The 15474-nt window shown below is 42.8% G+C and overlaps 1 long non-coding RNA gene across 1 annotated transcript; it reads right to left on the bottom strand.

The window, feature by feature from the left end:
• Window positions 1-12586: 12586 nt before the first annotated feature.
• LOC115380749 (uncharacterized) lies at window positions 12587-14667 on the bottom strand. Its single transcript, XR_003930363.1, has 2 exons — window positions 13269-14667; window positions 12587-13159 (listed from the first exon to the last, which is right to left on the bottom strand). It is a non-coding gene; the product is annotated as an uncharacterized LOC115380749 (long non-coding RNA).
• Window positions 14668-15474: the final 807 nt, after the last annotated feature.

The following is a 15474-nucleotide window of genomic DNA, read 5'->3' as shown; positions in this document are numbered from 1 at the left end:
TACATGAAAACATCAGTCTATGCACATTTGTTCAGACTTAACAGCTCTTGTATAACATTTATTTAAGGTAGTTGCCTTATTTTTCAAATTTCTATTGTATTAAATGTCTTCAATGATATACTGTACACCTGAAGATCTTAAGAATATTGGCACCTATCAGATTTTCAACTATGCTTAAATATAAAATTGTCAGCATTTAGGGAGAGGAAAAGATAAAACTGCAGTCATTTTCTTGAAATACACTAACTCACCTGTGATCTTCACGGCATAATTAAAGTAAATAAATAAATATCTAATAACTATATATTTTATATACAAAATGAAAATATAATACAATTAAAGCAATAAGGAAAACAGATAAAAGGACACCAAATCACTCGCTTTTATTCAGCCTTTTATTAAACATTGTTAGCCTTAAATCCAATAAGACAACCCATCCTTATTAGCCTACTCCTTCATTTCACATTCAGTGTAGGTCATGTATCCTCTTTTGTCAGCAATCTCCTCACAAAAGACCCACATATGTTAATTTTTATGGAATTAAATTTGAAATGGTCAAGGATTGCTTCTGTCTCCTGGTCATCGAGATGGCAACGTTCTTTTTCATCCCAAAGCCTTCTGTACTGCCTCACAACCTCTTCCAGTTCTTCCTCAGGGAAACTCCACCTTGGCCGAAAAAAGAGTGTTGGTTTGTTTCGTCCCACTCCGCGGCCTTTTTGCAGTGATGAAGTACCCTGGCCCCCACTTCGTCCTATGAGAAAGACAGAGAAAAAAGTGTTAAATAAAACTTGGGGGGGTGATTTGTGTTTGTTTTAAGAGCAGTTTAACAGACCGGTTGAATTTGACCGGGAGCACTAAAGTAAGGGGCAAGAGGGGAACACGACAGAGGGTTGAACAGCTGTGGACTAACTGTGATGTTAGATGCTGCATGTGATGTTAACTCTGGAGAGTGAAAAGTGTTGTCTCAGTAACACCGCGGCACAAACACGCCTCGTAAAACGTAGGCCATTACCTCGTTTAGGACAGATAACACTACACAAATACAAACATCGCAACACTTAAAGGATAATCCATCGACCCACTATTTGATTTATCGATGGCTAGATGTAATGTAAGACCAGGAGGGGGTTCAGCAAAACAGCGGAGAACTGACCCGGGACTTGTAGATGCTAAATGCAATTTAGCCTTCAAGTCAATGAAAGTCGTGTTTTGATCGTTAGGCTATGTCTCAAAAAAAATTATTTCAAACAAATTGTCGCTACCGCCCAACTTCCGACCCTAAGTTAACACAGTTCACATATTTAATTGTAAACATGCAATAAACTATATGTAATGTATTGGATAGTTTGAGTGCAGATGGCCGCTAGTTCAACTGCAAACATAACTCGACTATCGTCATTTTTTGGACTTTGACTTACTGTCACAACTGTCGGTCGTACACGTAAATGTCGGAGTCTCCTTCTTCTTGGTGTTTGGCCAAAATGCCGGAGTCCCTCAGCAGGTGTGAAAAAAGTTTGTTATTTCCGGTTATTTGTGGCCTCACGCTGGAGGTTGGCCTGAGATGGGAGCCTGCACCGGAAGACGCCTCACGCTGGAGGTCTGCAGCTAGACCCCTCTCAATAGTTAAAATACGATAAAACCACAGCAAACAAAGTAAAATAACACACACACAACATGCATAATAAAAAACACAGCACTCAGATAAAATAACACAACATGCAATAAAACACAACATGCCATAATTCTGACCCTGTCACACATTAGCTTACCTTAAACTCTGTATTGCTACATTGAGTTACTGAATGAATGTTATGCCCGCATGTCTCTCTTTTGGGACCTCTCTCAAACGCAGGAAATGCTTCCAATCGTCCTCCATGACTCCCTTTTTGCGAACGTTGAACACAACTAATCAACACTGGTAAATACAACTCACTAAACTTCCCTCTCCCACTCCATGACTCCATGCCACTCCATTGTTGTGTCTGTTGTGTTTCCTGGAAGAACATGCTCTTAATGTAAACAGTTTTGCAAGATTTCGCAAAACTTTTGCGAGATCTCGCAACATGATTTGATGACAGCCATCTTCTGCTGAATGTAACAAAACTAAAGAAATGTGTCTAGATGGTAACAGGAGCAACAAACTGCCCAGGGCCAGGAGGTGGAGCAAGTGAGTTCCTTTAAATACCTGGGGACTGTGCTGGACCAATCTTTCACTTTTACAGAGCACATGGACTACATCTATAAAAAAGCACAGCAAAGACTTTTTCTGCTGTGGAAATTAAGAAGCTTTGAGGTCAGCCACTTTTTGCAGTGATGAAGTACCCTGGCCCCCACTTCGTCCTATGAGAAAGACAGAGAAAAAAGTGTTAAATAAAACTTGGGGGGGTGATTTGTGTTTGTTTTAAGAGCAGTTTAACAGACCGGTTGAATTTGACCGGGAGCACTAAAGTAAGGGGCACCTTAAACAGAGTATACCAATCTTTAATTGAGAATATACTCAAATTCAATATTGTGACTTGGTTTGAGAATCTGACTGTCAAAAACAAGACAAAGCTCTCTAAAGTAGTTAAGCTGGGCAGCAAAATCACAGGCTGCAAACAAATTCAACTGTCCCATCACTATGATAGAGCAGTGCAACGGTTGAGTAACAAAATTTTAGATGATTGCAGCCATCCTCTACATCATTGTTTTCAGTTACTCCCGTTAGGGCAGAGGTATAGAGTCCCCAGTGCAAAGAAAAACATCTATGAAAAATCATTTGTTCCAGTTGCCATAAAACATCTCAATCAGTAAGAATAACCACCTTTAATATACAACATTCTATGTAAATCCCACCTCAGCACAATGCACTTTATATATATATATATATACAGTATTAAATTTATTTGAAGCCAGCCTGCTACCCCAGTATGGAACATCTTATTCTACCTCAGCACAATGCACTATACACTTAGAAGAGTTCAGTTCTTACCATCAAGCTCTTGGTGCTATTTAATGTTGCTCTATTATGATTTATGTTACTTTTTTTTAACGTGTCTTGTGATGTACTTAGTATGTTTATGTAAATGTGTTTTTAATGTATGCAATGTATGCAATGTATGTAGACAAATTTCTGCCTTCTGCACGCAAAAGGTAGACAATAAAGTATTTCTATTCTATTCTATAGTGCACTAAATGGTTTATAATGGTGTCTGGTGTGCTGTTGGTCACATTTAGTGAAAGTTATCACCACAGATTGATAAGACATGGTGTTACAATAGAATGTACTCGTTCATTCTCAACGTCAAGATGTCAAGAGCAGCGCGCATGTGCATAATAATTGTATGACTACACTGCATTGTCTTTGCAAGAGTAGTGCAAATCAAATGATGTCAGACATCTAGATTTCTAAATACGTACACTTCCACCTGATTCCAGCCTCATTCCCCCTCTCTCTCCTATTTCCATCATTGGTGTGTTAGCTGTCAGTTTCTATGATTCAAGATCTTGTGTTCAAATTTGGAGCAATGAGACAAAGTTTTTTAAGTAAGCTTTCTTATTTTCAATCAGGTAGCAGACAGTAAGGGTGCGGATGATGTAAAAACGGAAAGTCTTTTTGCATTCACTTTTATCTTGATTTTCAGTTTTTTTCTCAATTTCCTGCACAGTGAAAAGTCAATGAAAAGCCAAAGTATGTGGTGTCACTTTTCAAGACTGTTTGAAGGTTGTAGTAGCATCAAAAGACCACAAGGTGACAGCAAAAGACCATAGACGCTAGAGGGGTTAAAATCACCTCTGAATGACCCCACTGCTTATAATTTATTTATTTATTTATTTATTTTTTGAATGAGATTGAAAGATTAAACAAACTGCATGGTGTCATAGATTCTTTTCTGCTCATAGGATTGACTTGAAATTTTGCTATGCAGAAAACCTCCCTCTAGCAGTGTGCAAAGCATCATGGCTGGCCATCTTTGTTTTCTGGAATTATGGCCAGTGACTTTTTTAATGTGTGTGTGTGTGTGTTGGAAAAGCTCTAACCCAAACTAACAGCCTTTGGCAGAGTATTGTGGTTTAGTGTTTTCCCAAAGCAAACCACCCGAGGGCACACAGGAGCACAGAGGAGCAAGCAGAGAGGAGCAAGGCAAACCACTGGAAGGTGCAGAGGGCCCGGAGACCCATGGGCCCCTGTTCTTCCATGGGCCATTTAGGCCATTGGGCCCAGAGACTTCACACTTGTCCAGGTTTGTTTTCCAGAATTATAGCTAGTGACCCTCATATAGTGTGTGTGTGCATGTCGACACAGGTGACATTTTGTCAAATGCTGTTATTTTAGGTTAGATCTGCAGCATATATGCCGCAGCTTTAACCAAAAAACAGCCTTTGGCAGAGTTTTGTGGTTTGGTGTTTTCCCAAGGCCGGCCACTGGAGGGCACAAAGGAGCCCTGATGATGTTAAACATATTTTGACACCCTTGAAAACAATGTTGAGGGGAGGAGTAAGGAAGCCTATCAAATAAACAGCAACAACTCCCTAAAACGAGGTCCTGGAGGGCTAAAATAGCCATATGATGCGTGTGGCTCAGGCTTGAGAAAGAGCAGCCACTTGATGTTGAGCCATCATAATGTGTTAGTGTGGAGTGAGTGGATTTAGCAAGTGTAGCACTTGAAAGGACAATGCAGTGTGTAGTGATGTTTACAGTTCAGAGTTTGCCAAACTTTATGTATATATGAATGTATGTGTGTGTGTGTGTGTGTGTGTGTGTGTGTGCACTTGTTTTCATGACAAATGGGGACAATTTTATGATAACATACCTTCAATATCAGGACTCTCTGAAAAATGAGTACATTTTTGGCGTCCTCATTTTTCTGAGGTCACCACAGTGTTCTAGAGCCTTCCAGATGCCCTGAAACCAAAAATCTCCCATGTCCTGAAATATCACAATTTTATGACCTGAAGTGTGTAAGTGTGTTCATGGTTTTTGTTCACCTGTGGTTACGCCAACTAGTGGTCAGTTACGGTCACATTGTCATGTGACTCAGACATCCTCACATATTTTTTTCAAAAACACACTCCAACTTTTAAAGCTAGTTTTAACATTAACAATTTCCACATAATCCATGTAATCAGGAGGACCGAATAAAAACATCTCCAATTATTACTGTTGATTTAAGTCACCAGCCCACTAATCTAAACAAGTAATTCCTCGGTTAATTACTTTTTTTTAATTAGCCAGATAAGCTAATGTTAGCTAATTACCTAAAAAGAATTTAACACATGCCAAGGATCCGTGCTGCACGGAGGATTCTCCAAACAGATCTGGAAGGAATGCATGTTAATTTATTACTTTGTTTGCATTTTTTTCAGCCACAGAGAGTTATTCTAAGTTTATGTTAAATTTAACTGTTCTTAAACACAGATTTTAGTTAAACAAGATATTTTTTCATTTTTCCTATTTTGTTTGTAGTTATTGTTAGCTTAATTGGCTAATGAGACACTGTGAGTTAGATAAATTATGATTAAGGCAGAATAATACCATTTTATTCATCCTATTTGATTCATATCAAGTATTGGTCTTTTTTGACTGTTTGTCATCTTCCCCTATACATGTTTGCTAGCTGAGGAGCACATGGCTGCTTAAATTAGACTTAGACTTCTTTTATTGTCATTGCACAAAAAAACACAGCAGTGAGATTTTGGCAACGAAATGTCGTTGCTTGGCTTCCGGATTACAGCAGAGATGGAATTGTGGGACCGTTTAGGTATATATAAATATAAATATTATACATAAATATAGTCTATATAACTGGTATGATATGGTCTATATAACTAGTGCTAAAAAAACAGGAGCTAAATAGTAATGAGTGCAATTTAGAATAGCTAGATAAAACAGAATGTACAACAACAGACTAAACAGTGTAAACAACTGAATAACCAGTATAAATAATAATGAGTGCAATTGAGAATAACTAGATAAAAACAGAATGTAAACAACGGACTGAGGGCCTGAAGAAACCATACCTCCATAAAGATATATTGCACAGAAATGTATTGTCCATATGACAAGTTATTTGGCATTGAGCAGTCTGATGGCCAGGGGGAAGTAACTGTTTCTGCCAGTCGGGAGAACAGTCCATGCTGGGGGTGGGTGGGGTCAGAAATGATCCGGTGGGCTCTGGATAGGCTGCGGCTGTCTGCTACGTCCTGGATGGGGGGGAGCGAGGTCCCGATGATCTTCTCCGCCGTCCTCACCACTCTCTGCAGAGACTTCCAGTCTGAGGCCCTACAGCTCCCAGACCAGATGGAGATGCAGCTGGTCAGCAGGCTCTGGTAGTGCTCACGACTTCCACGGCTGTGTCGTTGATGAGGAGGGGTGTGTGGCTGGGTCTGGATCTCCTGAAGTCCACGATGATCTCCTTAGTTTTATCGACATTCAGGACCAGGTTGTTCACCTTACACCAGTCCACAAGGTGTTGCACTTCCTCCCTGTAAGCCAGTTCGTTGTCGTCCTGAATGAGGCCCACAACTGTTGTGTCGTCCGCATACTTCAGGATGTGGTTGCTGCTGTACCTGGGGTGACAGTCGTGGGTCATCAGGGTGAACAACAGGGGGCTCAGAACACATCCCTGGGGGTAGCCGGTGTTCAGGGAGATGACACTGGAGGTGTTGTTCCCCACACGGACAGACTGTCGGTGAGGAAGTCCAGCAGCCAGTTACACAGGGAGGTTTTGAGGCCCAGGGGCTCCAATTTGCATATCAGGTCCTGGGGGATGATCGTATTGAATGCTGAGCTGAAGTCCAGGAACAGCATCCGTACGTGGGTGTTCTTTCCTTCCAGGTGCTCCAGGCTCAGGTGGAGAGCAGTGGAGATGGCATCCTACGTGGAGCGGTTTGGCTGATATGCAAACTGGAACGGGTCGAATGATGGGGGGAGTATGGAGATGATGTTGTCCTTAACCACCCTCTCGAAGCACTTCATGATGGTGGATGTAAGTGCAACGGGGCGAAAGTCGTTAAGGCATGTGATGGCTGGTTTCTTGGGCACTGGAATTATTGTGGCCGACTTGAAACATGGGGGGACAACAGCCTGGTTCAGTGACATGTTGAAAATGTCTGTGAGCACATGGGCCAGCTGGTCTGCACATTCCTTGATCAGCCGTCCTGGAATGTTGTCAGGGCCTGCAGCTTTCCGTGTGTTGACCTTCCTCAGGGCTCTCCGCACTGCAGTGATTTCAAGCCTGAGTGGCTGTTCATCGGGGTGGGGGGTAGCTTTCCTCGCAGGATTTTTATTTAGAGCTTCAAACTTTCCGAAGAAGTTGTTGAGCTCATTGAGGAAGCTGATGTCATCCTGGCAGGGTGTGGGTGTGGCTTTGTAGTCAGTGACAGTCTGGATGCCCTGCCACAGTTGTCTGGTGTTGTTGGGGTCCTGGAAGAAGCCCTGGATCTTCTGACTGTGGGCGCGCTTTGCTACTCTGATGGCACGGTTCAGATTTGCCCTCGCTGATTTGAGTGCCGTCGCATCACCAGATTTGAATGCAGCATTGCGCTCCCTCAGTCTTTCGCGCACCTCCTTAGTCATCCAAGGTTTCTGGTTGGCCCATGTGATGACAGTCTTGGTGACTGTAACCTCCTCCATGCACCACTGTATGTAGCCTGACACAGATGCAGCATACTCCCCCACATTGGTGTGTTGATTGTCTGTTGCAGCCTCTCTGAACATGCTCCATTCGGTGCATTCAAAACAGTCCTGCAGTGCAGACATGGCTCCCTCAGGCCACACTCTCACCTTCTTCACAGCCGGCTTTTCCCTGGTGAGCAAAGGCTGGTATGCAGGAATTAGCATAACAGAGAGGTGGTCTGAGGAGCCCAGGTGGGGGCGGGGGGCTGCTCTGAATGCCTTCTTGATGTTTGTGTAAACCAAGTCCAGTGTATTCTCCCCTCTAGTAGCAAAATCCACATGCTGGTAAAAATTCGGAAGCACGGTCTTCATGTTGGCCTGGTTAAAGTCCCCAGCAACAATAAAAACTCCCTCCGGGTGTGTGGATTGCATGTCGCTGATGGCACGGTAAAGAACACTCAGGGCTTGTTTACAGTTAGCGCTGGGCGGAATGTAAACAGCAACAATGGTGACGCTGGTGAATTCCCGGGGCAGGTAGAAGGGTCTGCATCTCACAATCGTAAACTCTATGTCCACACAGCAATGACTGGAGACCAGAGAAGCGTTGTTACACCAGCTGTTGTTAGTGTAAATGCAAACACCACCTCCCCGTGTTTTACCTGTGAGAGCATGGCTCCTGTCGGACCTGAATGTTGTTAGCCCGTCCAGGCTGATGGCGGTGTCCGGGACAGAAGAGTTGAGCCACGTCTCGGTGAGAATGATAATGCAGCAGTTTCTTGTCTCCCGTTTCGTGATTAAGTCCAGCTTCAGGTAGTCCAGTTTGTTTTCCAGGGAGCGTACGTTGGCGAGCAGGACTGATGGAAGCGGCGGTCGGAACGGGTTAGCTTTTAGCTTAGCTGTAAGTCCACCGCGACAACCGCGCTTCTGCTTCCTCTCGCACCGCCTCCGATGTCTCCACGGGCGGCCTGCGCTGGGGGGAGACTCCGCTGTTCTGTGATCTGCTGGATCTGACCGGCATAGCAGACAGAGGTTGTGTAGAACGGTCCGCGTCTCTGGGCTTACAGGGTTTACGGGGTCTACGTTGCTAAATTTTCTAAGACTAATGATAAACTGCCGGTCATATACTATTCTAGCACTGTTTCGCTGAATTTGTGATGCTAAAAACACTGAACTAGATGGCGAAATTACCGATAAAGTGGCTATGTTACCGGGAGCCGAAGCAGCCGCAGCCGGACAGGGCGCCGCCATCTTACTTGAGGTCTAAAAGGAGAGCAAGACTCACTCCTGAATGGATTAATAACTATAAAGAAATGAAATTAAATGAATTTATTTGGTCAAATTCATAATTCCATCATGTCAAAAATACAACAAAGATAGAGATAGATAGACAGACAGACAGACAGACAGACAGACAGACAGACAGACAGACAGACAGACAGATAGATAGATAGATAGATAGATAGATAGATAGATAGATAGCTAGATAGATAGATAGATAGCTAGATAGACAGATAGACTTTATTGATCCCAACCAGGGAAATTCTGGTGTTCCAGCAGCAACAGTAGAAACATACAATAAAGTTAAATAAAAAAGAATAAAGGCTAAATATATACAATAAAAACTATAAAGGCTAAAACGTAAAATATACAATAAGGGCTAACCTAAGGAAAAGAGATGTGAGATGTGAAATGTGAAATATACAGATGGTAATGAATATGACAATATACAGATGGAACTGAAGTATATACATGATTGTATAGATAAGGACAGTTAGCATGAAACCACGAACTTACAACCTTTATTTAACTAGGCAGGTTAATTAAGAGCAGACTCTTATTTGCAATAACGGCCTAACCAAGAACCAAGTGGCAGAACCTGAACCAAGTGGCAGAACCTGACGCCCGGTACTGGGATTCAGGAACTAACCGACTTGATTTGGCCTCTTAAGGAATCACCACTTCCCCTCCAGTATGAAAAACAGTGTGAATGTACAGTACAGGCCAAAAGTTTGGACACACTTTCTCATTCAATGAGTTTTCTTTATTTTCATGACTATTTACATTGTAGATTTTAACTGAAGGAATCAAAACTATGAATGAACACATGTGGAGGTACTTAACAAAAAAAGGTGAAATAACTGAAAACATGTTTTATATTCTAGTTTCTTCAAAATAGCCACCCTTTGCTCTGATTACTGCTTTGCACACTCTTGGCATTCTCTCGATGAGCTTCAAGAGGTAGTCACCTGAAATGGTTTTCACTTCACAGGTGTGCCTTATCGGGGTTAATTAGTGGAATTTCTTGCTTTATCAATGGGGTTGGGACCATCAGTTGTGTTGTGCAGAAATCAGGTTACTACACAGCCGACAGCTCTATTGGACAACTGTTAAAATTCATATTATGGCAAGAACCAATCAGCTAACTAAAGAAAAACCAGTGGCCATCATTACTTTAAGAAATGAAGGTCAGTCAGTCCGGAAAATTGCAAAAACTTTAAATGTATCCCCAAGTGGAGTCGCAAAAACCATCAAGCGCTACAACGAAACTGGCACACATGAGGACCGACCCAGGAAAGGAAGACCAAGAGTCACCTCTGCTTCTGAGGACAAGTTCATCCGAGTCACCAGCCTCAGAAATGGCAAGTTAACAGCAGCTCAGATCAGAGACCAGAAAAATGCCACACAGAGTTCTAGCAGCAGACCCATCTCTAGAACAACTGTTAAGAGGAGACTGTGCGAATCAGGCCTTCATGGTCAAATAGCTGCTAGGAAACCACTGCTAAGGAGAGGCAACAAGCAGAAGAGATTTGTTTGGGCCAAGAAACACAAGGAATGGACATTAGACCAGTGGAAATCTGTGCTTTGGTCTGATGAGTCCAAATTTGAGATCTTTGGTTCCAACCGCCGTGTCTTTGTGAGACACAGGAAAGGTGAACGGATGGATTCCACATGCCTGGTTCCCACTGTGAAGCATGGAGGAGGAGGTGTGATGGTGTGGGGGTGTTTTGCTGGTGACACTGTTAGGGATTTATTCAAAAGTGAAGGCACACTGAATCAGCATGGCTACCACAGCATCCTGCAGCGACATGCCATCCCATCCGGTTTGCGTTTAGTTGGACCATCATTTATTTTTCAACAGGACAATGACCCCAAACACACCTCCAGGCTGTGTAAGGGCTATTTGACCAAGAAGGAGAGTGATGGAGTGCTGCGGCAGATGACCTGGCTTCCACAGTCACCGGACCTGAACCCAATCGAGATGGTTTGGGGTGAGCTGGACCGCAGAGTGAAGGCAAAGGGGCCAACAAGTGCTAAACACCTCTGGGAACTCCTTCAAGACTGTTGGAAAACCATTTCAGGTGACTACCTCATGAAGCTCATCGAGAGAATGCCAAGAGGGTGCAAAGCAGTAATCAGAGCAAAGGGTGGCTATTTTGAAGAAACTAGAATATAAAACATGTTTTCAGTTATTTCACCTTTTTTTGTTAAGTACATAACTCCACATGTGTTCATTCATAGTTTTGATTCCTTCAGTTAGAATCTACAATGTAAATAGTCATGAAAATAAAGAAAACGCATTGAATGAGAAGGTGTGTCCAAACTTTTGGCCTGTACTGTATATTAACTTAGGATGTAATATATAGATAATAAATAATAAATAAACAGTTAAGGTGCTGGGTAGTGGATAATAAATAAACAAACAGTTAAGGTGCTGAGTGATGTATAATAAATAAACAGTTAAGGTGCTGGGTAATGGAGTGCTAAAAACAGAACTATACAGCAGACAGTTGTGAGTCTCTGTCTGACAGATGTAATTTGTTGTATAGTGTGATGGCTTGTGGAAGGAATGATTTCCTGTATCTGTCCCTTCGACAGCGAAGCTGTAACAGTCTGTTGGAGAAGGAGCTCTGCTGTCTGTCCAGTGTGTGGTGGAGAGGGTGATCAGGGTTATCCATGATGGATAACAGTTTGTTCAGTGTCCTCCTCTCCACCACAGTGTCCAGTTTGCAGCCAATCACGGAGCCAGCCCTCCTGATCAGTTTGTTGAGTCTGTTGGCGTCACTGGCTCCGATGCTGCTCCCCCAACAAACCACGGTGAAAAAGAGTACGCTGGCCACAACAGACTGATAGATCTCCAACATCTTGCTGCACACGTTGAAGGATCTCAGCTTCCTCAGGAAGTAGTCTGCTCATCCCCTTCTTTTAGACAGCATCGGTGTTGGATTTCCAGTCAAGTCTGTTGTTTATTTTGTCTGTTGTTTATTTTAACCTGGGTGTCAAAGACACAGCTGAGCTGTGGGAAAAAAAGACAAAATGAGTCTGCCAAAAGGGTAAGGCTGAAGCTATAGCTTATTTAAAGCCTCCCCCAACTCCATGAAGTTAATGTTTATCTCAGCATAACCTTCACAATAACAATCTCTAGTAAAAAACAAAACGAAACAAAAAACCAACAGCAACCTTTGTTGCAATATCATTGTATCCATAATATAATTTACATCCTATTTGTCTTGACTTTTGTATGCTTCTTTTAGAAGAAAATTATTTACTTCATTCCATGAAGTATAAAACATAACAAGCCAAAAATGTAGCAAATACTGATAACACCAAGGGAAAAATACCCAATTACAAATGCACCCTTTTACCCCTTACCAAGGGAAGTAATACCCGTCCCAAAAACAACAACAAAAACCTCAAGGCCTGGAAAACTAGGACAGAATGTGACAGAGTGGTAAGAACCAAACCTAAGGCACTACATTTAAATGTGCCTGAACTTCAAAGTTAGGAGGCCAAGATGTGATTACCAGCCTGGACATTCACAAGTTCGTTCACCAACAGAAAGAAAGAGGCAAAGGAGATGGCGATTCAAAAGTCAAAGTGTTTATTGATTTGTTTAGTGTGTAAGTGGAGGGAGGGGGTGAAGATCCCTAAAAAAAAAAAAAAAACAGCTTCAAAAGGAAAATAAATAAATCACTGCCTGATAAAAAAGGGGTACGTATAAAGATATATTTTATTACAATGAGCAATTATTTTAAACAGATCCACAAGCTAAAAATATCATGTGCCACTAAAACACACTGGAACAAGGTTATGGCTGAGGCCGCCGAAAAGATGGGGGCAGGTTTTAAAGGGGAAGAGTGTCCGGGGGTGCATACACTCACACACACACACAGCAAACTAAAACAAAAGAGAAAAAAAGGTGCCCAGTGCTCCAAGCCACAGCAACACAGTGAAGGAGACCTCACCCGGGTGGCTGACCCCACCTGGCGGCACTCACAACCTGTGAAAAACACAACACTCCAATAAAAGTACAAGAATTATCTTAAGAACGACAGCAGGTATACCAGAGGTTCACATGGACAACATATCAAAAACTGGGAGGCAGAAAACAGCAACTGCAGGAACCTATGAGAAAACACAATGGTTATCCTACAGTGCTACAGTATATATATCTAATAAATTTACCTCAGGTGCCACCAAGCACCCTACTTACCAGTCCTAGAACAGACTCAAACCTCTGCTGGAGGGAGAACTCATGTCTTGTTCCCAACTGGGGCCACACAGCTATAAAACATAAAAACAAGATACAGTGGAGGGAAAGCTGCCCATAGAAACAGTAGTGTCTGATTAGTAAATACTGGAACTCTAAAGCCAGACAGTCACAACATCCTACCTCAATTGGCAGCTCACAGCAGGAGAAATCACCAGGGCAGCCCATCAACCAGCATTGCATACTGGCTGATGAGCTAACCCCTTTATATACACCTGCCGTGAGCCGCAAATTGGGAGATTGGTCTGTGGGTGGAGCTGCTACCTCTCCACACCCACCTACCAAGGTTGCCTTCAGAGTCAGGTGAGGAGTGGGATTTTGGGGAACATAGGCCCTATTCCCTGTCACAAATAACATCGTCATGCTTGGTACCCGACTGGATCTAACAGCAGTAATCAACTATCCTTCTAATCTGTATTTTTCTAATATCATGAATTTGAACCGTTTTTTAAAAAGTAAGACATTTCTGCTTAGTTTAACATTATCAGGAAGACCATTCCACTGTTTCACTCCACAAACTGATATGCACAGGGTTTTCAGAGTGGTGCGAACTCTAGGTTGCTTTAAAATCAGTGTTCCCCTCAGAGCGTATGGCCCATCTCTAGTGCTGAATAGTCTTTGAATGTTTACAGGAATGTTTAAATGTATGTTAAATATTATTCCCTATGTTTGGAGTTTTTAACTATGGATCAGCTGACATTTTGGAACAGTTCAAGTAAAAAATCTAAACCGCTAGTCACAGTTTGGAGCATGTATGTATTGTTCAGCTCAAGGACCATTTAAATAGCAATGTGCCTGCACCTGCCACATATTTCATAGTAAACCCCCAGTGCTTTAGTTCTGGATGCTGCCCGATCTGCGTCGACATGCAGAGGCTGTTTAAATGCGATGGGGAGGTCCGTCCTACTCGACTCTTTCCTCCCGGTCTGCCAACAGACACATGGGCAGCGGCGGCTTGTGGGGCCAGGCTGCCTACATAAACAGCCATCACATACAATACAGTGCTAACAGTGAATAAAACATTCAATTGGGAATAGCCCCTACCATAAAACAGAGGCTGACTACAAAACAGAAATGAATAGTGGAGCGCAGGCTGAGTGGGACAAAGTTTATTTTTTTCTGTTCTTTGAGTTAAAGTGAGTGAAGTTTGATATTGCACCGCACTCTTCGATGGTAACGCCAAGAATAGCATGCACGCTGATATCTTTATTAATTGGACTCAAAACTGAAAATCTACAGAAAAGTGAATGCAAAAAGACTTTCCTTTTTTAAATCATCCTCACTCTTACTGTCTGCTACCTGACTGAAAATAAGAAAGCTTACCTAAAACCTTTGGGCCCTATCTTGTGCTACCCGCTACCCGCTGCCACTACCCGCTACCCGCAAATTGCGGATTTAGGAACTTCCACTTCCTAAATGGTATCTTGCGCCCACACTACCCGCTATCCCTTATGCCGACTCTGTCATTTGGGCCTGGAGGTGTGTCAGTGGGCGTGTTTCATGCGCTATCCCTAAAATTGCTATCTTGCGCACACACTTTAGGGAAACCGGATAGCGGGTGGTCCTAACCACCCGCTATCCGGTTTCCCTAAAGTTTGGGCTGTTAGGAGAGCGCGCCCAGGCGGCTTCAATGCGCGCCCCGACGGAGCCTCGCCACGCACACGGTCGGACTGATACCGGGACGTCGCCGGAATGGACTGAGTGTATTACTCATATAGACTGTTTAGAGGAAATATTGTTTTAATTGGACACTTACGCCAGCACGTTTTGTTTTATCATAAGCCAGCAGCTGTGATATATTTTTATTTTTAATATTTTATTTGCCCAATCTACCTTGTCAATAAATTAGTTTACACATAGTTCCACCTCTGCCTCTTGTGTGTGTGTGGTGTGACCTGGGGATTTTACTCAATCAGTACAACCTTGTGACACGTCAACTTGGACACATGTGGCTCCACGTCCTGAATTAACTCGCCTATAATATAATATATAATATGTATATATATAAAGCCAACTTGCTTTAGCTTCAGTAGGACCCCTGAGAAAATCTACCTCCCTCTCTCCATCGCGGGTTTAGGATTTAGGATTTAGGATAGCGCAGCCTGCCCTTAAAGGCAATGGCACCTGGCACACTGATTGGTTTAACTGGCGTAACGCCCAAAACACGCCTATGCATAATACAGCGGGTAGCGCAAGTGTTTTGCGGATAGCGGGAGGTGCACAAGATAGCAACTTTTACGGGGGAACGCCTCTTCCTAAATCCTAAATCCGCAAATAACAGGTTTAGGGAGTCTGGCGTAAGATAGGGCCCTTTGTCTCATTGCTCCAA

Source organism: Myripristis murdjan, chromosome 22 (assembly GCF_902150065.1).
Source record: "Myripristis murdjan chromosome 22, fMyrMur1.1, whole genome shotgun sequence".
In the NCBI taxonomy this organism is placed as follows: Eukaryota; Metazoa; Chordata; class Actinopteri; order Holocentriformes; family Holocentridae; genus Myripristis; species Myripristis murdjan.
This window is presented reverse-complemented; position numbering and strand designations above follow the sequence as displayed.